General features: G+C 44.0%; 1 pseudogene; it reads left to right on the top strand.

The window, feature by feature from the left end:
- The first annotated feature begins 4,881 nt into the window (after positions 1-4,881).
- LOC108316577 lies at positions 4,882-6,349 on the top strand (annotated as a pseudogene).
- The last annotated feature ends 1,236 nt before the right edge of the window (positions 6,350-7,585 follow it).

Genomic DNA, 7,585 nt, shown 5'->3' with positions numbered 1-7,585 from the left:
ATCAATTCTTACCAATATCCTAGAAATGATGCCTAGGATAGGCATTGTTTGAGTTCAGCAGAAAAATAAAATTCATTCAAAGATATCCGTGACTCTATCCAGCCACTTGATCAGACTTCGCAGATGACAACAGCTTTTTTTTTTTTTTCTTTTTGAAGGAAAGATATTCTGCCCCTTCAGGAGCCAAAGTCCACTTAAGGCTAACCCTTAGCCCATTCCATACCAGGCCATGGGACTCTGTTCTACTCCCTTCATCACGAACCTCCTTGCTTAGTTACAGCCAGTGAGGAACAAACTAGTGAACTGAGTAGTCTTTGGGGGGAAAGAGACAAACACCGTAATTTGACTGTCCACCATATCTACTCTCACATTTTCCGTAGTAATAGGAATTTTAGCTGCATAGGACAGCTCAGGTAAAGACCGCATTTTCCAACATTCCTTGCAGATAGATGTGGCCATGTGGCTAGGTCCTGGCCAGTAGGACATAAGTAGAAGTGATACATGTAACTTCTAATCTGTGCCCTTAAAAGAAGCATGCCTCCTTCTGCCCAAGCTCCCTGCTTCTAAAGGTGGGAATGTTGTTGACAAGATGGGAAGCAATGAGATAGAATATACCTGTGCTCTTAACATCTTCAAACCCTTATACCAGCCCTGAATCATCTACTTAGACTATTAAGTGAGTAAAAAATAAACTTGTCTTACTTAGATCAAGATATTGTGGGATCTCTTATTGGAGCACTTGAAGATATAACTAACTAACAGGCAACTAGTGGGAAGATTGCTCTGGAAGGCTGGCTACTTTGGGTGTTTTGCTCTAAGTGTGTAGAGATAGAAAGGTCTTTATCTGTTGTCCAGTTCAAGGTTCTCATTTTAGATGAGACCCATAGAAGAAGAAAGGACTTGCCCAAGACTACACAGTGAATTGGGATTAAGATTTCCTACTCTGTTGCCATCCAGGAAGGATGTCCTCTCTATGCACCTGGCATCAGTAGAGACCAACAATTCATGCTCTTCTAAAGATATCAAAATATGTGTCTATAACATTGGAGCCATCTGAACAGAAGGAACAGGGAGTGCCAAACAAAGGATCTTCATAAGGGCAGCAGTTCTTATCTTTTAGGATGTAACAGATTTACCCACTCAAATTGAGGAAAATGCAGATGCCTTGGGTCCCACTGTCAGCAATTCTGTTTCAGTAGTCTGAGATGAAGCATTTTAAAACAAATTTTCCAGGTGGTTCTCATAGATGTGTTGCAATGACTATACTTTGAGAAACTGTGGCCTAGTATCCTAGATTGTATATATAAGACATGGGGAAAGGATGTTAGGTGATTTAAACAATCTAGCAGTTCTTGGCTAAACACTATGAGACTGATAAAATCCTAGTTCATCCCGTCCCCGGAAATGGCAGTGGGTGATAGTAGTGCAGGACCCTAGCTGTAGACTCTTGTCATTCTATTAGACTATGTATTTCAGAGATTTTTTTTTTAAGTACAAATTTAATTTCCTTTAGCTGCTTTTACCTGCAGTTTTCTGAAGATTCTCTCTTCCACTCCCTCTCTTAGGAGATACTAGTGATTGCTGACCAGAAAAAGGGGAGGCTATTATAGCTATGGTTGATTAAACTGTTAAGTGAGGAGCACTTCACTTAACAATTGTCTTGTTCTCATCAAAATTAGAACAGTAGAGTGTCTGATAATGGCATAAAGGATGCATTTCCTCTGACTGCTGCACATAGCCCTTGCAGCTGAAAATCCCAGGCTCCCTTGATACCTGTCCAGAACTCTTCAACTAGGATATTTTCTCCTTTTGAGATCAGAAATAAGTGTAACAAACAAACCATCAACCTGCTTGTACGATACCCCATAAAATGATTAACGTGGTTAAAAAACAAAACAAAAACTTCCCCTTTATTTGGCTAAGATACTGAAAACAATGTTGAAGTTGCTATAAAAGGATTTGGAGAGCTTTGAGATTGATGAGAGTTGCTTTAACACCATTCTACCTTATCTCCACGATGAATAAAAGGTTACAGTTTGAGACCAGCCTGGGCAACGTGTAGAGACCCCATCTCTACAAAAAAACAATATATTGGCAGGGCATGTTCATGCATGTCTGTAGTCCTAACCTACCTACTCAGGAGGCTGAGGCGGGATGATTGCTTGAGTCCATAAATTCAAGGTTACCGTGAGCTACGATCACACCAATGCACTCCAGCCAGGGCGGCAGAGCAAGACTCTGTCGCTAAAACAAACAAACAAATAAATGATAAATAAAAGGTGACAGAGGCAGCAAGCATCTCATGGAGGCCATAGCTGAAAAAGATAACTCTGTAATGTTGGGGAAGAGATTCTGGGTGTGAGGGGCTTTCAAACATCACTTATTTTTTCTGGAGGACTTTGGTTTGCTCTAGGAAGCTTTTTCTACATCACGAAATGGATCTACAGAAGAAGAAATAGATCCCATTGAGATTTACGGACTCCAAGTCACCTTGTTTAGGAGTTTGGTCTTCAGTAGTTAAGTCACTAGCTACACTTTCCCTTCTCCAACAAGCCTATTAAAGAAGCTGCATAGAGACACAAAAGTTTTGCTCTTTTCAGAATTTACAAATCACATTAAATTGGATACATAGGAAACCACTGGCCTTTCTTCATTCTGTGTAAGGAGGCCAGGAACTCAAAACAGTTTATAGAACAGTTTATCTGTTTAATTCTGATGTCTTATGAAAGTCTGTCATTCCATGCCTAGAGAGATCTGGCATTTAGCACAGGCTATATTGCATTTGTATGTATTCCTTTCCAATGCCTTCCCTATTTGCCCCAGATAGAGATTACACTATACTGCACAGAGCACTCCACATTTATTTGTTGATGATAACCACAGGCACCAGAACACTGCCCTAGGAGTAAGGAGACTTGGGTTCCAGCTTCAGCTCTACTACCAATATGCTGTGTAACCTTGAGCAAATCGCTTCCCTAGTATAGAATCAATTTTCTCATCTGTAAGGTGAGGAAGAAGATATCTAAGGCCTTCTCCAGCTCTACCATTCTGTAAGTCTTAATATAAAGGCTTAAACCAATGTAAATTAGTCCTATCATATCAGCAACCCCTAAGCCAGTGGTTCCTAAGTTCCAGTGGGCACCAGAATCAATTAGAGAAGTAACTCCCTATTTGGAAATGTATCATAGATCTGCATAATGATGTGTGTATAAAATAATTCAGTATCTCAATTGATTGTATTAATGGAATAGTGGAAACAATCCATGTGTCCACCAAAAAGTAACTAGTTAAATAAAGTCTGGTACATCCACATAATGGAATGCTATACACCTGTGAAAACTAGTGAGGAAGTTCTCTATGACAGATATGAAAAGATCTTTAAATTACATTATTTTTTAAAGGTGCAGAACAGTATGTAAAGTAGGCTAATTCTTATGGAGAAGAAGTGATATATATTTACATAATCGGTATATTATATATAGACTATTATAGATTATATTAGAGTAATTAGATCATTTATATTATATAATCTATAATCTATATTATGTATATAATAGATTGTATATATCTAAAATATATTTTATAGCTCATATATGTTATAGACTATATTATATATAGATGTACTATATATAATCTTCATTTGCTTATATTTGATAAAGAAACTCTGAAAGGATTCATAAGAAATAAATAACAGTGGTCACCTGGATTTTTATGTCAGGTAGGGGTAGGGCAAAGTGAGAACCAGGCAGCTGAGGACAGAAATAGGAGAGAGACTTCCATGCTCTACATTTATATTTTTAAAGTTTTGTGCCATGTGAATGCATCATCTGTTCAAAAATTAAATTATAAAATACAATAACAGAATCTACTTGGAAGCTAGTTAAAAATGCAGATGGCTGAGTTTACTGGGTCAGGACTCAGGAATTCAGAAGAATAATAGGTGAAATATATTTTGAGAAACACTGGCCTATACACTTTGCAAAACAGAAAAGATGACAAAGATGCCTGCAATGTAAGATAGCTCCTTCTCTTTAGCAATTGCTCTACCAAGCATTCCAACGTCACTAAAATTATAAGTCTTCCAAATCCATACGTTACCTTTCTACCTTCCCACATCTCCCAGTGATGTGACCAAGCCTTCTTTGGGAAATCTTGACAGTTCTTGATTGTGGAAAACATGAAGTCTCTAGCACCTCTGTTTGTATGGTGTATTAGGCTGTGGCATTGCTGTGAAGAAATACCTGAGACCGGCTAATTTATAATGAAAAAATGTTTAATTGGCTCACAGTTCCACAGGCTGTACAGGAAGATTGATGCTGGCATCTGCTCAGCTTCTGGGGAAGCCTCAGGAAATTTACAGTCATGGTGGAAGGGGAAAGGGGAGCCAGCCATCACATGGCTAGTGCAAGATGAAAAGGGAAAAAAGGTGGAGCAGGAGAAAAAGGGAAATAAAGGAGTGGTGCCATACCCTGGTTTTTTTTGAGGTGGAGTCTCGCTCTATCGCCCAAGCTGGGGTGCAGTGGCACGATCTTGGCTCTCTGTAACCTCTGCCTCCCGGGTTCAAGCAATTCTCCTGCCTCAGCCTCCCAAGTAGCTGGGACTAGAGGTGTATGCCACCACCCTGGCTAATTTTTGTATTTGTAGTAGAGACTGGGTTTCACCATGTTGGTGAGGCTGATCTCAATCTCCTGACCTCGTGATCCACCCACCTTGGCCTCCCAAAGTGCTGGGATTATAGCCGTGAGCTACCGTGCCCAGCCACCACACACTTTTAAACAACCAGATATGGTGAAAACTCACTCACTATCATAAGAACAGCATCGAAGAAGCAGCTTCTCTGCTCCTTCTGGAATCGCCATCTGGTTCAACCCGCCTGCCTCCAATCCTGCCTTCACCATGTCCATCAGGGTGACCCAGAAGTCCTAAAAGGTGTCCACCTCTAGGCCCCAGGCCCTCTGCAGCTGCTCATACAGGAGTGGGCCTGGTGTCCGCATCAGGTTCTCAAGCTTCTCCCGAGTGGGCAGCAGCAGCTTCTGGGATAGCCTGGGTGGAGGCTATGGTGGGGCCAGCGGCATGGGAGGCATCACCACCATCACGGTCAGCCAGAGCCTGCTGAGCCCCCTTAACCTGGAGGTGGACCCCAACATCCAGGCCTGTGCACCAAGGAGAAGGAGCAGACCAGGACACTCAACAACAAGTTTGTCTGCTTCATTGACAAGATACGATTCCTGGAACAGCAGAATAAGATGCTGGAGGCCAAGTGGAGCCTCCTGCAGCAGCAGAAGATGGTTCGGAGCAATATGGATAACATGTTCCAGAGCTACATCAACAACCTTAGGTGGCAGCTGGTGACTCTGGGCGAGGAGAAACTAAAGCTGGAGGCAGAGCTTGACAATATGCAGGGGCTGATGGCGGACTTCAAGAACAAGTATGAGGATGAGATCAATAAGTATACAGAGATGGAGAATAAATTTGTCCTCATCAAGAAGGATGTGGATGAAGCTTACATGAACAAGGTAGAGCTGGAGTCTCACCTGGAAGGGCTGACTGACGAGATCAACTTCCTCAGGCAGCTGTATGAAGAGGAGATCCGGGAGCTGCAGTTCCAGATCTCGGACACGTCTGTGGTGCCGTCCATGGACAATAGCCACTCCCTGGGCATGGACAGCATCATTGCTGAGGTCAAGGCGCAATACAAGATCACCAACCGCAGCTGGACAGAGGCTGAGAGCATGTACCAGATCAAGTATGAGGCGCTGCAGATGCTGGCTGGGAAGCACGGGGATGACCTGCGTCGTACAAAGGCTGAGATTTCTGAGATGAACCGGAACATCAGCTGGCTCCAGGCTTAGATTGAGGGCCTCAAAGGCCAGAGGGCTTCCCTGGAGGCCGCCATTGCAGATCCTGAGCAGTGTGGGGAGCTGGCCGTTAACGATGCCAGCGCAAAGCTGTCCGAACTGGAGGCCGTTCTGCAGTGGGCCAAGCTGGGCAGGGCATGGCATGGCAGCTGCATGAGTACCAGGAGCTGATGAACATCAAGCTGGCCCTGGACATTGAGATCGCCACCTACAGAAAACTGCTGGAGGGCAAGGAGAGCCTGCTGGAGTCTGGGATGCAGAACATGAGCATCCATACAAAGACCACCAATGGCTATGCAGGTGGTCTGAGCTCGGCCTATGGGGGCCTCACAAGCCCTGGCCTCAGCTATAGCCTGAACTCCAGCTTTGGCTCTGGCACAGGTTCCAGTTCCTTCAGCTGCACCAGCACCACCAGTGCTGTGGTTGTGAAGAAGATTGAGACCCGCGATGGGAAGCTGGTGTCCGAATCCTCTGACGTCTTGTCCAAGTGAACAGCTGCAGCAGCCCCTCCCAGCCTGCCCCTCCTGAGACTGCCCCAGAGCCTGGGAGGGAGGCCCCTGTGCAGGGGAGCACAGGGAACAGGAAACCCACATGAGGCTCAGCCCTAGCCCTCAGCCCACTCGCAGGGGAGTTTACTGCCTGGAGACCACCCCTTCTCCCCGCTGCCTTACCCATGCCTCCAGCTGCAAAACAATTCAATTACTTTTTTTGTTGTCCAAAATAAAACCTCAGCTAGCTCTAAATGTTGCTATTCACTTGGGATGGTGGCAGAATAGTAATGATCTATTGGGAAAAGTTATAGATTAGTCTCAAACCTTTTGGAAGGCCAAAAGGTTTTATTGGGGCAGGCCAAAGGTGGCTGGCCAGCTCACTAACATTAGTATAGGAAAGAGAGACTGATCAAAACAATTACCCCGCACCCATTTGTCTCCACTCTGTTTATTCATGTTAATTTTGTGCTGGATGGTCTCTCCTGGGAGGATCAAAGGGGAATTACCTGTTAATTGCATTTACTCTGGGCCCGGGAACCAAAAGCTTTTATCAGTTGTAAAACCATTCTCTTAACCATGTTAATTATCCACAAGTGTGTTAACTTAGAACCTCTGTTGTAAAATCTTGAGGGAATAGATGTGTGATGGACAGAGGGTCTGAGTCGATTGACTGCATTTCGCCCTCTGAAAGCAGCCAATGGCCATCCCTAGCCCACTTGAAACACTGTAATGGTGTGAGAGTATATTTATTCATCTGTAGCTGAATCAGGGTCTACAGGTCAGACTTCTGCAGACGGTGTCCCATGTCTGAGGTAGTGACCCTGAAGTGATAGAAGACACACACACACACACACACACAAACAACAGAACAGCCCCATGGGATGGTACTAAGCCATTCATGAGAAACACCACCATGATCCAATGCCTCTCACCAGGCCCGACCTCCAACATTGGGGATTACAATTTGACAAGAGATTTGGTGGGGACACAGATGCAATCCATATCATATGGCTACGTAAGCAGCTTTTGTCTTTCACAGGATCAGGCTAGAAGAACTTGCTCATTTGGAGGAATAAAGATTGTTGGGAATGAGAAAATAGCCCCTCCAAAAGTTGAGATTAAAGAGTGATTTCACTTGCCCTGAACTCCTACTGCCAACTGGCCTGTGAAGTGATAGCCTTTGCAGAGCTAACCACAGGAACAGCAGCACTAGCGCTGCCCCTGCCTCCTACTTGG

The sequence above is a fragment of the Cebus imitator genome, unplaced genomic scaffold (genome assembly GCF_001604975.1).
Source record: "Cebus imitator isolate Cc_AM_T3 unplaced genomic scaffold, Cebus_imitator-1.0 Scaffold189, whole genome shotgun sequence".
NCBI classification, from domain to species: domain Eukaryota; kingdom Metazoa; phylum Chordata; class Mammalia; order Primates; family Cebidae; genus Cebus; species Cebus imitator.
The sequence above is the reverse complement of the archived record's forward strand: the minus strand, read 5'-3'. Positions and strand labels throughout refer to the sequence as shown.